Here is a 17,264-nt window from a genome sequence, read left to right on the forward strand (position 1 = left end):
TATCTTAGAAACAGGACATGAAATCAGCTCTTTGGACACCAAACATTGCACAGAAGAGAAATACACATTTTAAATGTTTAAAAAAAAAATTTGTTTAAAACTTTATCCATTTACAATTTAAGAATTTTTTTTCAAGAAAAAAGTAAAATTGCTAAAACACCATGCATGAATTCCAATCACAATGTGACATTTAACTATTTTTTATCTAAAGCACTGTCTTCATTAGTTGAAGCTGTGCTTACCACGCAGAATCACTTTTTTCTTTTTTTGGTCTCACATTCTGAATCTCCTCTCATCCCTCTCCGAAATTGTAAAAAGAATGCTGGAGGAGTAAAAGGTAGCCGCGACAGAGAAGAGAGGACAGAGACCTGCTGAGAGCCACCGAGGGCACAGAGGGTTCATGTGCATAAACACAAAACCATGAAAACTCCATCTACTATTCTTTTTTGCTTTATAATACACTCCCTTCAATCATTCTAAATATCCATTATTAAATATTATTAGCATATCTTTGCAGATACAAGATGTGTACATGGCTGGAATAAATAACTATCGACCTCAGAAAATGTTCCAAATACCGTTTTATTGATGGGATAAGTCACTAGTATCGGCCTTCCCCCCTCAAATTATCTCTCTTTTGAAATTCAAGTATAGAGAAGTAGGGTGGAGGAGAGAGGGCAGAGAGCAAAGATGTATATTTAATCATTTTGACTATACGCTCGTTGTAGGAGTGAAGAAATATCTCGGCCAGTGGAGTGACTCAAGAATTCTCATTGTGCCCCTCCATAAAAAGGGAGCAACTACTATCCTTTGAAAGCATTACTGTTTCTGACACTTACATACTTAGAATATTGGAAAAGTCCCTATTTTCTCTTTAAGTAAGAAAGAATATCTGACATTTACTTATTAGTGTTAAAGGAAGAATTCTATTTAGAGTGAAAAGAGCTGACAAGTAGAGGCAGTCCTCAACTTTAAACTAGGGCTGGCCTGAGAAAATTTGTTTCTTCAGTGGCTGTTTGGGACTTTGTAACGTATTTTTCTCCCTCCAAGATTACACATGGATTGGTTATGTAAAATCACTCTTTCAGAAAAGCCCATTTCATGGAGTCTGAGTTCTGCAAGTGCCATTAGAAGTCATGCAGTTCAATCTCTCACCCAAAGAAGAAATGGCTTCCACAGTGTCCTCAGCAAGTGTCAAGTAAGAGGAGCTCAAGTCCCCTCAAAAGAGCATTTTCTATCCTGAGGCAGTCCTATTTGTCACAGTTCTTCCTTTGTTTGAACCAAAATCTGCATCTTTGGAGCGCCCCTACGGGACAAAAGATGAATCACAGATGACTATCTCAACTCTCTCCACCTCCCTCAAGTCTGGACCACTGGTGGTCTGATGTAAGTAGAAAAAGGGACAACTTGTCTCTCTGGATTCCAGGGGAACCCATCCCTGCACATGGCTGTCGGTGAAGAATAACCTCGTGTCAAGGAGTATGAAATCATAAGATTTAATAAAATCACAAGAGCTGCAAAATACAGTGTCTCCTGAGAGAGAAGTGGCTTGTGTTCAAGCAGAACATCCAGAAAATCCTCCCTCAACATTTCCAAGAACAGATATACAAGCTATTTACCTCAACCACAACCCCCTCCAAAATTTAAGAAACAAAGGAGTGGCCTTCTAAATCAGTGACCTCATCTTGTAGCCTTGTTTCACTATTTAGGTGAAATAAATTTTATTTAGCACATGAGGGAATTCCAACAACACGGACAGAAACTTTAAACATCTAGGCATTGTCTGACAGCAAGGAGGGAGCCAAAACCTTCTCCCTGAAGGGGGTACAAAATTTTTCCGTAGCAATAACAACGTCTTAGCTCCACTTTCTTTCCTTTTGGGTGTTTTTTTATTTTTATTTTTATTTTTCAAAAGAACATTGTGTTGCTCTGTTCTCTTCTAAAAGAGCATCACGCTAATGCTGGGCTAGTTGTTTCTTCTGTACATTTCTAAGTATTGATTATGGATTAAATGCTAAGCATGATGGTCCTTAGATGGTCCTTCTTCTCTGCTTTGAGGGTCTCTTCCTTCCCTTCTAATAACACACACACACAAGGGGCGCCTGGGTGGCATGGTCCATTAAGTGTCCAACGCCTCATTTTAGCTCATGTAGTGATCTCCAGGTCTTGAGCTCGAGCCCTGTGTCAGGCCCTGAGCTCCATGTAGAGCCTGCTTATGATTCCTGCTCTACTTTCCCTCTGCCCCACCCCCTCCCCACTCACATACACCTCTCTCAGAAAAAAAAAAAAAAAAAATTAAAAATTAAACAAAATATTAAAAACTAAAACACACATACAACAACACAGTTATTAATGGATTTGCTTTATGTAATTGTGACTAAGAATAATTATACTACTTTTACCCAATTTTAGGTACAAAAATAAGGTCATGGTAATTTTTCTAAGCTAACTACTAGGATCTGATTGTCAAATAATTTAGGAAGAAGTGCTATTTTCTTTCTTCCCAGTGGCCACATACCCAATGTGCCGATAAAATTGACTAATACAAATTTCAAAACACACCAAAGATGCTCTAACAATTTAAAAAGCTCAAATTACTACCGTACACAATAACACAGATGAATTTTATAGACACAATGAGCAGTGCAAGAAAACAGATATAAAAGAGTATATACCATATGAATCCATTTTTATAAATCTAGTTTGAGAGCAGCTCAAGTTAATGTCCAGTGGGACTAGTTAGAACAGTAACTGCCTGCTGGGGGAGGCAGGGTTGTCCAGGAAGGGGCACCAAGGAACCTTCTGAGGTGAAAGAAATATTCTGGATCCTGATCTGGGTCATAGTTACCACACATATGTGCATATGTAAAACCTCGCCTAGCTGTTTGCTCGGTGTACATTAACTGTATACTCATGTACATTCTTATACAATCAATTAGAAAAATGCAATATTGTATTACATTATACAATCCATTAGAAAAATGTAACATTTCAGTTCAACAGCAAAATTAAGAAAATGTAGCACACTACAACTATAGTTGTATGTACTAACTTCCAAGAATTTCTTACTAGTTAGTACTTCAAAGAAACTACTCTGGATCAGAGTAATAGACTAATGTGGACAGGAAAAGTTACTACAAGTAACAGTAGCTAACCCTCAGAGCCGATTTGGTATATCCAAGCAATTCACTTTCATCATTCCATGGAGCCCCCACAACAAGTGGTTAAGAGATACTATTGTTATTCCCATTTTACAGATGAGGAAACCAAGATTTCAGTCAAGTTCACTGCCCCGGCTCACAAACAAACAAACAAACAAACAAAAAACAGCGAGCAGTAGTCTCTTAACATGAATCTGTAGCTGAAGAGCAAGCTTTATGTGTCAATTTTTCCTTCTGTTTCTAGTATGGTAACCTAAAAATTAAATTGACCAGGCAGCTATAAGCAACAAAACAGAAAGCAGACTAGATCTCATTTCAGTCCTATAACCCGGCTATTTCTTTCCCTCTGAATTCAGATACAAGGGACTTCACCATTCCTTCATTCTGTGACTGCAAGGCATGTTGCTGGCTGTCCAGAACTGAAGTCCTACGCACATTCCAACTGATATGTAGCAGAACAAAATGTGTTTTGGGGTAGTTTTTTTTTTTTTTTTTATGATCTCTGGCCATCAAAATATATCACACGGCAAAAGAGTCTCAATCACTGTGAACCGAGATAGACACACTGCTGACTTCAGTGTTTACTCCAACTCATTCAAGAGTCCTTTCAGTGTGGCGGCACTAGAAAAGGGATACCGGGGAGTAAGGTGGGAAAGACTTAAACATGGTCTCTAAAAGGCTTCTTTATTTTCCTAGCACTCTGCATTGTGAGAATTTGCGAGAGGACTACATGCTGGAAGTGGGGGAAAGCACTGTGACACAACATGATTTTAATCAGGAACAAAATATACCAAATTAACCATCAAATAAGCTACAGCATTCTGCATCAGTGGGAAACTGGCACTGGAATTCACATTCGTGTTTAACTCTTCTCGGAATATGAAAATCAATTAACAATACCATCCAAGATTCAGAACTGCTCCTCCTGGAAAAGTACACAAGCAACAAACTGGACTAATATCCTGAAAAATGTTTGTATCCAAAAATTATTTGGGGCAGCTGTGGGTGTGTGGGGAGGAGGGTGGCTGGCAGGGGAGGAAGACACACTCATGTTTCCAAAAATTTTGCTCCAAAGATTTTACACGAATATTTTTGGTAGATATATTTTCATTTGCTTGTGGCTGCTAGAAAGTCTGCAAAGCAATGTCTTAAAAGATACTTAAAATCAGAATTCTCAAAAAGACAGCAGGAAAGAAACATACACCGCCCATGAATTTGAATTCTATAACAAGGTAACAAGAATGCAATAAAATGATATAAAAACAAAAGAGCACACTAAAATATGCCTATTCAAATGAGCCTTTCATCTCTGTAAAGCAACTGGCTTCCCGTAAAAGTCTGATTTTGCTCTCAGTTTAAAAAGTTATTAGAACAATACATCGGTCCTTCCAGGCAAGACCAAACTATAACACAATTTTACATATTTATCAAAAGATCATATGGAGAAGACTTACCAAGGCTGCAACGTGTATATGCTTGTGCTTCGGAGGGAAAGCAGAGAAGCGACTTTCTGTACCTAGAGTGGCGCTCGGTTCAGTGCTAGCAACACATCCCCACGCAGTCCTGCTTGGAGGAAAGTCCTGACTAGCAATCTGCCTTCGGGTTGGGCTTTTCTCTTACAAGATAAGCTGTTAAGTCATGCCTTGATTTTAGATCTGCTAACATATGGAGTCTTCCAATGTAGCCTCTCTCCACCCCCCTCCCTCCACTACCCCATCACCACTCAGCTCCACTCCCTCTCCACACACACACATACACACATACAAAAAAGGCACTGCAGGGCAGAAATTCCTCAGGTGCTTGCTAATGGAATTCCCAGGGTCCTGGAGCCGCTTCGGGGATCAAGAGATCTCATAGCCCCTGCTGGGGTAAGGAGCAGCGAGTCTGTTCCATTTAATCAAATACAGAATGAATTTTCAGCTCTATTCACTAGCTTGTCTCCCGGGCTCTCAAAAGGCACCAGGCAGCTAGAATCACACACATGTGGCTCTTTTAGGCAAGTATAATTAGTTTGATTTTAAAAAGCCACATTAATAATATCACCTCAGGACCATTATTCAGGGGACAGATGACAATGATACTGTATGTTTTAAGCCTGACAATGGGGGAAAGAGCACAAACAATGACGGAAAACTTGAAGGATTAAAAAAAAAAAAAAAAAAAAAAAACCAACAAACCAGTTTTTCACTTAATTGTAATCCAATATTTTTAAAATGACATGAAGGATATTCTGTATATGATCTTATAATTTTAATTGAGAAGAATCAAAGCCCTCCTCCTCAGTCCCTTAAAAGTGAATGAGGGCCATATACACAATAAAAATGTATAAATGGAATGTTTATAAATAAATGGAATGTTTACATGCAATATAAAATCTTGAATAAAAACAATAAAACCTTCTCTAATTCAATCCAAGTTAATAAAACTTCTGGGGGTAAAAAAAGTACTCGTCAAAAAATTACCATAAAATCAAGTCCTTCAAAGCAACCTATTTAGCAACCGGACTCCAAATTCTCTTTCTAATCTAATTAGTTCCTATTAAGTAGTAAGATCATATATCTAAAGAAAGACTACCTGTGTAGACAACTCATCTGCTCTCCTGATGTGCTGTCTTGCATATTCTCCTGCACAGTACAAATGCTAATTACAAGGCCATAGCTAATGTAATTACACGTTATAAATAACCAATTTTTCAATTAGCTATTTTTAATTTCTTACCCCAGCCTAATTTCACTAAGACAATGCTGAACTCCGGAAATCATTTCCCCAGGATATGCTCAGACACAATCACCAATTTTTGGTCTAAAATTGTGCAAAAGAAACATTTCTAGAGAGGAAAATTTTTACTTCAATGTCTATCTTGACAAACCCATAAATGAAATCATCTAGAAAGTTATGACAGCATAAGGGCAAAGTGGGAAAAAGAAAAGCAGGAGTGCTAGTCAACATATTTACCTGACCTCCTTAGAGCAGTGGCCCATTACAGACTTTCCTATTCCCACACAAAGCCTCCATCTCTATACATACCTTGCTGATGGGGGGGGGGGGGGGGGTCCTATCTTTAAGTGAACTTAATTCCTTTCTTGCAAAGAAGGCAAGGGATAAGATTGATTCAGATACCAAACTACACAGGCTAGATCAGTATGCTCCAAGTCCTAAGGGTTCTTTGTACTTCCCGGCTTGAGGGTCAGAGCTGTTTAAGTACTTTCCACAGAAGAGGAGGTTCATGAGAACCATAGCAATCAATCAAAGCATCCCAAGTGACTTACTACACAAACAATAGCACAGTACCTCTAGTAACTGATTTTCCTGGTTGACTAAACTATTCAAACAAAGACAGATTTGCAAATACTATATCCGAGTTTTTGCATGAAAGTTAAACAATATACACTTGTGTGTTTTTTATAGAAATATAAATGTTTCTGCTCTACCCACTGCCAAGCACACACCCAGGGCACGTCTTTACAAAATGAAACAGGTTTTCTCCATCCTTCTCATATAACTTAAAGTATGAGGCAGTTTATTTCAACATGTGCATAACAGAAACTACAGTATTTGGTGCCTCTCTGGGTTCCTAAGAATGCTTTCTATTTAAGCACTAATTTTAAATTTCCAGAAATTTTTTCTTTCATCTTGTCCTAAAAGTTGAATAATGCCCCCCCATTTTCAGCTAAAATAGACTACTTATTTTAAATGAGCTATAAAATGTCATAGAACACTTAGAATTGCGCTGAGAATAAACCCACTTATTTTTCAGCTCCCCTCCCTACCTTTTCCTTCTTGACACTGCCCTTCAGGTATGCCAAGAGGTCAGCTGGGAGTCGGCAGGCAATGGTATCAGTGAGGCATGGAAACACGACTGGCCTCTATCATTTTTACTGGCCACTGCCCTGAGAATGAATCTCGTGTTAGCTTTTGGTTCAATTTTCTGTTTCTCACAGCGTTTGTTTCAGGACATAGAGGCTCATTTTCTGTGAATGGTGTTCCCTAAATTCTAGATCTCAATTGGAAAGCGGCCTGACCTTAAAGCACCTGCCATCCTCTGATAGTCCTGACCAGGAAAGGAAGGCATTCTGGAGAAGAGCGCCTTTTGGAAAGCCTTCCACCTGATTTGGTGGGGTTAGGGAGAACAATGAAGGCAAGGGCGAGAGAGTCTATCTATCCTCCTCAGTGATTTATTATTGAAATCCCTAGATGTGGAGAGAAAGCAACAAAGCTGCAGACCGAAATAAATAGCGAGCTGTAATGTATTTAGCAAATGATAATGCAATCCACAGAAAGCTTTACAGAGGAGAAGGAAAAATACACTCCCTGGGGCTGGGAAGTCACTGAGTCTGTGAAGGCAGAGAAAGATACATTGTGCAGGAAATTTCTCTTGCTTCTCCCTACACATAAATCACTGTCTCTCACAGGCGCTCTGCGGGATGGAGGTTGAGAGAGGCGAGGAATCCCGCTCCCTTGGGAAAACCTGCTGGCGCCCCTTACTCCTGGCTATGCTGGGTCTCACCTGCCCCAGCGGATCACCGTCAAAGAGAATTAAGCGTGTTACTGACACCTCACCCCGCCTCCTCCCACGAGGTGGCTCAGAGTCCCCGAGGATCCCGAGCGCCGGAGCTCCCCCGCTGGGCATCCGTCAGCTGCCCTTCCCAGACCCCGCACTCAGCCCGGTACCCCTATGGCCTCCCGGGCGCGCCGGCCTGCCCTCCCGCGGACCTCCCGCACCCGAGCCGCGTGGCCCCCAAGCCCGGGGTCCCCGGACCACCCCTCCCTCCGATCCTGCGGCGGGCCCACCCCTGCACCTCTCGGCGGGGCAGCCTCAGTCCCCGGACCTCCTGCGCGGCAGCCGGCTCCGAAAGCCACCCCCAGGTCATCCCCCGCGCGCTGGCGGCTGCTACGGCGGCGGCGGCTGCGATCCGAACGGGCCCCTCCATGCACCGAGCAGGGCAGCAGGAGGGCGCGGCGCCTCGCACGCCGGGGCGGGGACGCAGGGGCGGGCTGGCGCGGGGTCCCCGCTCTCCTTGCACCGAGCCGCGCGAGCGGGGCACCCGGGACTCAGGGGAGGGAACTGGGGGGGGCGGAGCCACCGGGGCGCGCCCCCGCGGCCGCGCTCCTCTACGGCAAGGAGCGCGGGCGCGTCACCGGCGGGCGCGGGGCCAGCGAGGAGCACGCGAGGAGCAGGAGGAGGGAACCGGGCCGCAGAGGCCGCAGCGCCCCGCCGGCCCGCGCCCCGCCGGAGGGTGCGCGCGCAGCCTGCCAGATCAGCGGCGGGGGGATGAGCCGTACCAATCTGCGAGGGGGCAGGGGGACGCTCTGTGCAGGACCTTCTCCCAATCCCCTTCCTGCTTGCTCTACGGGAAAGCCGGCCCAGGAAGGTCGAGTCCGGTCTCTGCTTTGGTTTAGGATGGTGAGGATGAGCTACCTTAGCAACTCACGGAGACTCCACAATGCCTTCGCTCACTCTGTCCTCACCTCGCTTCCCCCGGAGAGGCGGCATTTCTGCTCAGTCCGCGAATGGTCTGCACGCTCCCCTGTTTGCCCGCCCATTCCCCGCCCATTCTCCGCCCCTCGCTCCGCCCCTCGCCCAGCCACCTAAGTTCTCCTTGGAGCCGGCGAGTCCCGCCCTTCTCTTGGCTTCTACCTAGGCTGTGCAGTCTTGCTTCCAGCTTCCCGCCGCTTGTGGCTCCTGAGGCTTTCCAGCACGTTCAGTGTTTAGTTCCTCAGACAGCTTCATCCCGCCCTGCATTCACATACACGCGAGCAGGTAACAAAGCTCAGTGACCAGCAGAGGCTCAGGGTCACCTGGTGAAGCTAACGTGGCCTTTGGTCCCAGAGTCTCCCCATGCCGTCCTTTGGACTTGCCTCAAGTTCTTTGATCTCGCTGAACTTCAGTTGTTCAAACAGAAAAAGAGAAAAAGAATTTATATGTCAAGGTTGTTGTGAAGCGTTAAGTATGATACTTAGTGAAAAGCACCCGCATCTCACTGGGCATTCGAGGACTGTGACTTCTTTATAATAACTTTAACTAGCTTTCTATTCTTTTCTTTTTATCACCATTATTACTTATTATTACTTTAACTACAAAAGGAGTTCTAGTGATACCTGAAGTTCAAAAACCCTCACTACCGGGGTGCCTGGGTGGCTGAGTCTGTTAAGCTACCAACTCTTGATCTCAGCTCAGGTCTTAATCTCAGGATGTGAGTTCAAGCCCCTAGTTGGGCTCTTCGCTGGGAGTGGAGCCGACTTAAAAAAATAAAAATAAAAACACTCAGTACTGAACTTCAGAAAAACATGCCAGTCTCCCTTACCTTCTTACTTGAATTCCACAAAGTGGTGGAAATGCTTTGAAAGTGGTGGTGGACAAACAGTTTAGTCTTCTGCTCTTACTATGTCCAGGTCTTTGTGAAACCATTAGATCCTCAGAAAGTCAGCTGGGGGGCGGGGTGAATGAGCGGCAACTCTAGTTTGCTTTCCACTGTCCCGTTTTTTACTTCCAATCACAAATCTGTATGTTTTTTTTTTTTTTTTTATAATAATTTATTATTTTATTATTTTTTAAAGATTTTATTCATGTATTTGACAGAGAGCTTAAGGTATATTAAGTGATTTCTCATTCAGCAAATAAAACTTATAACCAGTGAAGGTTTAACCGAGAGAGTTTTGTATGTCTAGGAGGGAAGTCTTGCAGGTGTCCCGTGGCTACTCTGTAGGAATCCTAGCTGTCCATCACCACAGGCTTACACTGTAAACACTTCCTGGTTCCTCTCTGGGTACCCCCCATCTCACTGTGCCATTTGACCATCACTATGCTTCTAGTTGCTCATAATCACATGGAGAAATAATCAGTTTATTGATACTCTTTATTGTAAAAAATGTTTATTGATACTGATTCCTCTCCTTCTGCCTTGTTCATAAAATGGAAAAATCAAATCATGCATAAAATAGTATTTCATTAATGGGTCATGCATTTATTTGTTCAACATTTACTTTAAAAATACTTATGGGGGGGCACCTGGGTGGCTCAGTGGGTTAAGGCTGCTGCCTTCAACTCAGGTCATGATCTCAGAGTCCTCTGATCAAGCCCCGAATCAGGCTCTCTGCTCAGCAGGGAGCCTGCTTCCTCCTCTCTCTCTGCCTGCCTCTCTGCCTACTTGTGATCTCTCTGTGTGTCAAATAAATAAATAAAATCTTTAAAAAAGAAATTTTGAAAAATAAAAATACTTACCGGGCACTTACTGTATGCCCCTGCTAAGCAAAGAGGTATATAGAGAAATATGACATAGCCCCAAGGTCCAAAGAACTCACCATGTAAGTGTGATCCAGACACATAAATGGGTAAGTATGCTGAGATGTCTTCAGTGCAATCAACAAGGAGCTGTGGGAGCCAAAGGCAGTGTTGCTAGTACTGCCTGGAGTTCAGGGGGAGGGGAAGGTGGCTTGTCAAGAAAGGCTTCCAGAAAAAAACTGACTCATGAACTAAGTCTTAAAAGATAGTATGAGCTAGCCAGGTAAAGGTGAAGGAGTAGAAGGGCATCTTGGCAGAGGAGGCATGATGAATAAAGGTATAGAAGTGAGAAGCAAGGCAGCCCACAGGAACTGCAGACTCTACCCTGTGATTGAAGTTTAAGGCACTATGTAGGGATGGGTAAATGAAAGCACTGCAGAATGAAGCTAAAGCCACATCACAGAGGGCCATGCATGTCATGCCAAGAAGATGGGACTTTATTCTGTAGGCAATAGGGATTCAATGCAAGATCTTAAATGGCAGTGGATATGATCAGGTTTGTGTTTAGAAACATCATCTAGCTAGCAGCAGTGATGAGGACTAAATAAAGGAGTCAAGTCTGAGGTCAAAAAATTGGGAAGCTTCAGAAGCCATCTGGACTGTCCAGTTGGATCAAGAGACTGCACTAGGACCACAATAAAATAAGAGAGAAAAGAATAACAGAGAAGAGAGGGGAGATTCCATAAACAAGAAGAAAGCTTGACAGGACTTGGAAACTGCATGTGGAAAGTGAAGAAGAGAGGGAACTCAAGGATGACACCAGCCTTCTAGCTTGAGGGGATGGTAGTCATGCCCCCTACCCCATGGTGCCTGGGAAGATTGTAATGTCCTACATGATACACAGGTTTTAAGGAAACAATGGTGTGTTCAATTTTGAGCCTTCTGAATTTGAGGTCCTTGTGGAACCTCCATTGACAGGTGTCCACAAGATTGATAAGTCTAAGTTGGAGATATAAACTTGAAAGTCATCAGCACAGAGTGTATTTATGCTGTGAAAGTAAAAGTGATCCCCTCAGGAAGACTATGGAAACCTCTAAAGTTGTGGCCAAGCTTTAAAACTCTAGTATCTAAAGCCCCCGGATATCCTGATGAATTTGGAGGGAATGTTGCTTACTGAATTCAAGGTGTGTAACATAAAGAAGATGCTTGAGGAAGGTGGTGAGGGTTTGGAATTAGGAAAAATGAGAGGTGAAAATTGAAAGCTGAAAGTCAATCAGAGGAGTAAAGAGTGATGCTGAGAGCCTGGCTAAGGTTGGGGATCATGAATTCGTAGTGGAGGCATGTGCATGATGGTTTGATTTTCTCTATCAAAGTGTAACCACTCAAGCATAAAGGGAAAAGCCAGCTCTGATCCAAATTTGGAGCTTTGCTGGGTGATGTGTGAGAAGGAGAATAATACAGGGTATTGGTAAGAAAGTAATTTAAATCATCAATCCTAGGATCCACAGTGTGAGCTGGAAAGGAATGATAAACTAAAATAAGATGTCAAAAGAAAAGGAGATTTCTGTAAGGTTAAAGAGCAGTTGTTACAGGATTGAGGAGTGAAAAATCCACCAGGTCTTTGGTTATGATCACCGTTTCCAAAGTGGAACAGTTCCGGGGGCTAAAGGATGCTGGTAGAGGAAGTGGTGCAGAGATTTCAGGTTAACCTAATTTATGGGATCAGGGCTGGGGAGATGGGGAGACAGTGATGAGATCAAGAGAAATGTTAAGAGAAATACCATGAGCCAAGTGCCCACGGCCACAATGAAAAGAAGGTTGACAGATGCATAAGTGACACAGATGTATATTTCATGACTTTTAGGCCTGAACTGGGTGCTTTTATAATTCAAAATAAATGTTAAAACTGGTTCTCTAAGAGTAATATGATGTAGGTCAAGCTGACCTACATTAAATTCTAACTCCACCTCATTGGACTTGGTTAAGTTATTTAAACTCTTGGAGTCGTCTTCTCGTCATTTCCGAAAGTGAGATGATATTAATACCTCTTGGAGGGTTGATAATATGACCTCCTTTCATAGGGTTGCTAAAGAGATTAACTGATGTAAAACATGTAAATACTTAGTGCCTGGCAATAGCAAACACTGAATAAAAGTTAGATCTTATAATAATAATAATAATAACAGTTAATGCTTATATAACACTTGTTATGCCAAGTATTATTTTAAGCATGAGTCCCGTATTACAAATGAGAGAACTTGAGGCCAAGCAACATGAGGTGTCCTGACCAGGAGCACACCCCTAGTCAGTATCAGAACTTGTGTTCAGACCCACGTATCCTGGCTCTAGAGGCTAGACTCTTGATTACTGTCCATTAATGTACAAGGATAACAATAAAGAATATTTCTCTCTATTAAAGTCACTACAAATTAATGTGTCCATTAAAAGACTTTCATGGAGCACCTTTTTGGCATAAATTACCAAATTAAAAAAATGCCTAGATTTAAATACATCTATGGACTTCCTCAGGATCTCTTGTCCTCACCTGTCTCTAGGACCCTTATCTATCAGAGTGACCCATTTGGGGCTCTTCCCGCTGTTCCTGGAGCCTGCAAAGCTTGGGATCTCACTCCCCCAGCATCTGAGAAGGTCTGCTGACCCAACCAGAAGTGTGAGTGTGTCTGCCCTCTGAATGTGAGAAGGACATGGAGGAGCTCAACACATTCCCTCTCCCTTCCTCCACCCAGAGGCATGATTTTCTAGTCTTCCTCATCTGGAGACATCCCTGGTGGCCGAACAGGAGCACCTATTCAGTGACCAGCTGTCACCTTGCATTTATTTCCCAAGTTTTCCTACTGCATTTCCCTTTTCCCACACTCTCACCAGGCACTGACTTAATTGCCCCAATTTCTGTTTTCTAGAGAGACTCTGAACTTCAGGACTTGTGTTCATAAAGCCTTAGAAGGATAGGGCCTATCTCTATATAAAATAGGTAACAACACTGATAACAGTTTGATAAACACTGAAGGCGTAGGAGGCAGCAGAGCACGTGTGAGTCCCTGCCTGAACAGTAACTACATGATCTTATATTTTTCTTTCTTTTTTTTTTTTTAAGATTTTATTTATTTATTTGTCAGAGAGAGAGCACAAACAGGCAGAGTGGCAGGCAGAGGCAGAGAGAGAAGCAGGTTCCCTGCTGGAAAAGGAGCCCAATGCTGGACTCGATCTCAGGACCCTGGGATCATGACCTGAGCTGAAGACAGTGGTTTAACTGACTGAGCCACCCAGGCATCCCCTTATATTTTTCTGTGCCTCAGTTTCCTCATACATAGAATGGGGATACTAATGCCTGTGCCATACTTTCATACACTGGTGGTGAGAACAAAAAATGGTACAGCCTTCAGGGAAGAAAATCTGATGACATTTAGGAAAATTTCACATGCTTTGACCCTCTGATCTAGTAGTTCCAGTCTTAAAATTTATCCTCCCGATACTCTTGCATTCATATAAAATGCTACATGCAAAGGTCCATTCACTGCAACATTGTTTAGGACAGGTTAAAGACAACCAGAATGTCCATCATGAGGAACTACAGCCACACAATGGAGTAGTATGCAGCCGAAAAAAGGGGTGGGGGTGGGGGACATTCTGGAGCATTGCTATGGAAAATACTCCAGATTCTACCTTTTGCAGCAACATGGATGGACTTTCATGCTTAGTGAAATAAACCAGACACAGAAAGACAAACACCAGATGATCTCACTTGTGTTTGGAATCTAGGTAATAGAACTAATAGAAACAGAGAATAGATTGGTGGTTACGAGAGATGGGTGGGGCAAAGGGGGGATTTTAAGTAAGTCCTACGGAAGTACCATACAACAGCATGGGGACTATAGTGAACAAAACCGCATTGTGTATTTGAAAGCTGCTAAGAGAGTAGATCTTAAATGTTCTCACCATGAGAAGAAAATGGTAACTATGGGAGGTGATAGATGTTAACTTATCATGGGGATCTTTTCACAATATATCCATCTATCAGATCATGATGTTGTGCACCTTCAGCTTATACAACGTTGTATATCAATCACATCACAGTAAAACTGGGAGGACAAAAGCGAGTACTCTAGGAGCTGTCCTGAAATGGAAAATAGGGAGCGAGATGTCAAAGCAGAATGGCATATACAGTGCTGTGCCCTTTTATATAGAGATAGGAGGGAGAGGCTAAAAATATGTATTTGTAGGGTGCCTGGGTGGCTCAGTCAGTTAAGCATCTGCCTTTGTCTCAGGTCATGATCCTAGGGTCCTGGGATGGAGCCCCGAGTCAGGCTCCGTGCTCAGGAGGTAGCCTGCTTCGCCCTCTCCCTTTGCCCCTCCATCTACTCTTGCATGCTCTGGCTCTCTCTCAAATAAATATATTAAATTAAATTAATAAATAAAATCTTTAAAAAGAAAAGGAAGGAAAGAGAACTTAATCTAAGCTCAGAGACTGGTGAAGACTCAGAAAGAAGTAAGAAATGGGTCCATTCTCCTTCCTGTGAAAGCAGGATTGCAGGTAGAAGACTCGAGATAGGGCTTGGCCCAGGGCTTAGAGCAAAGGAGCAGTGAGAGATGAAGTTAGTCAGCCAATTGGAGCCATATAGGGAGGGTTTGAATTGTAAATAAGACCTTGAGACTTTATTCTTTGGGTCATCATAATAACTAATCTTTATACTTTATCTTAGGTTAGAAAATCAAATCTTAACTGTCTGGATTGATACCAACTCACGTTAAAGTTTTAAGCCTCTAAAATATCCTTGGGCTAGAAACGATCTAATAGATGTGCCAAATATCACACAGATGTTCTGTGTCCCTTGGGACACAGAAGTGTCCCTTTTGGCAACAGCAAGATTGGTCAAAGGGTATCATCATCAAGCTAGCTCAGTCTATTGAAGGCTTTCTGACTAAAAAGTGACTTCACACGTTTTGTTTGGGTCCTGGTTTTGGATTTTATTTTATCTTATTTGCATAAGAAAACCATTAATCCATTTAAAACGACAAAGAGAAGGGAGAATGACCATCAAAAGTCAATTGGTTTAGGGTCTTTCTTTTTACTCTCTGCTAAGAGTTCCAAAGTTCAAAACGACAACTAAACCCCCAAAATATGTTGAACCCCAGGGTGGGGGAGGGGGTCAGTAATAACAGAAGTCGCTTGTTCTATTTGGATAATTTCCAAATTTATACAAAAAAGTTCCCGTTAAATATGCAGGAAGTTCTGATTATTTATGATGTAATTTAATATTGACATGTTATTAAATGGCCCAACCCTCCCCCAAGCCTTCAGAGTTTTACATCTGATAACTGCAAGGTAGCTAGCTCTCCTACCCTGACCAGTGTTGGTAATCAACAGTTTGCCCCTGCAAGATATTTTTTTTCTTCAAAAAGAAATTCCAATAGTTTGACTGTATTCTCATTGTCTTGTACATTTCCTGAATTATGTGCAAGAGGATTTCACGGAGAGGGAGATTTCTATGGCCTTTTTTATGTTGAACAGCCTAAGCCCCGGAGACTCACTGCCTAAACCCATTACACACACATCACCTAACTCTGTGACTGGGTTTGTGATGCTAGATTAATTTACCCGACCCACCAGGAGAGAAAAAAAATGACTTTACACATCTTCTTTGCACTAGTGAAGAACGTGGAGATCATTTTACAGGAAAAAGAAAGACTGGCAGGTGCTAAGCAGATACAGATGCCATCTTCCGTATCATTCTGTTGCATGCGTGCAGTGGAGGAGTCCGTCCTGTCTGAGACGTAAAAAGAAAAAGACCGGCTGAGGACATTTGCAGAGGGGGCAGCTAACGAATGAGTTACTAGAGACTGGATGGTCTTGTAGGAAGAGCACTGAACTAAAGACTGGGAAACCTGTTCAGTATAATTTATCCCCAGATCTCTCCTTATCCTTCCTTCTGCTGTGTGAACTTAGGCCAATCACTTTGTTTCTACAGGAGAATTTCCCTCCTTCTTCTCAAAGAGGGAAAAGGAGGTACATCACGCCAAGGTCTCTAAGAGTTTGGCCAGTCTGTAGCTCTAGCATGGATTGGAACACAAAGATAATGTCTTAGCTGCTGCTTGAAGGTGTTGCTTTAAGTCCCCTTCCTGATACCTAACACCTAGGGCAGTTCTAACTGGGCTAGTCTCCGGAGGTGCTGGAACCCCTCTCTCCGGTCCTGTTGTCCATAAGCAGTGTGAACCTGGCTGAGTCTTCTCATCAGCACAAGTATCCATGTCACAGGTTGCCAGCTGGTTTTGAAGATTGAAGCTGTCCAACAGCACCTAGGCTAGTGTCATGGAACAGGCGCGCCATGTAATGACTGCTCTGACTTTCCATTCTCTGGTTTGAGGCAACCAGCATTCCGTATCCATTGCGAATATTCCTTAGAGCAGCGGCAGAGAATGGTATGAAAACTAACTTTCACCTAACATGCTTGGTGCATCTGTTTTCTCACCAAAATGAGAAACAGAAATAGTACCATTTGCGAAGACTTTGTGAGGGTTAAGGGGAAGTAATGCCTATAAAGAACTTGGCCCAGAAACAAGGACATAATCAAGAATAAGGATGAACTATTATTATTTTTATCATCATCATCGTGGTAGGAATCACTGCGAATTCCTCTCCTACAGACCAAAGTTGTCTCTAATTGCTTTAGCCGTGAGCACCTCTCATGTTACAGGGGCAATGAAAGATGGAGCACACATGCGTTGTTGGTTTGTGTTAGAGTCTTTCATGGATTTGTAATAAGGATGATGCTTGTTGTAAATAGCATATAGGTATTTATTCTTAAGTGGCATAAATTTGGAAGACTGGTAAAAATCAGACAAGCTTGGCACCCGGTAAGCAT

At 42.6% G+C, this 17,264-nt stretch overlaps 1 protein-coding gene across 14 annotated transcripts in view; it reads right to left on the minus strand.

Annotated features, from left to right (window-relative positions):
* CDON (cell adhesion associated, oncogene regulated) overlaps positions 1–8,658 on the minus strand; it is a 100,079-nt gene extending 91,421 nt beyond the window's left edge. For 5 of the 14 annotated variants that reach the window (XR_009356565.1, XR_009356562.1, XR_009356564.1 and 2 more), the window contains exon 1: positions 7,961–8,363. The gene's annotated coding sequence lies outside the window, so the exon portion shown is untranslated. The other 9 variants (XM_059184271.1, XM_059184217.1, XM_059184279.1 and 6 more) reach the window with 7 other exon arrangements.
* Between the last annotated feature and the right edge of the window lie 8,606 nt (positions 8,659–17,264).

This window comes from Mustela lutreola, chromosome 1 (assembly GCF_030435805.1).
Source record: "Mustela lutreola isolate mMusLut2 chromosome 1, mMusLut2.pri, whole genome shotgun sequence".
NCBI lineage: Eukaryota > Metazoa > Chordata > Mammalia > Carnivora > Mustelidae > Mustela > Mustela lutreola.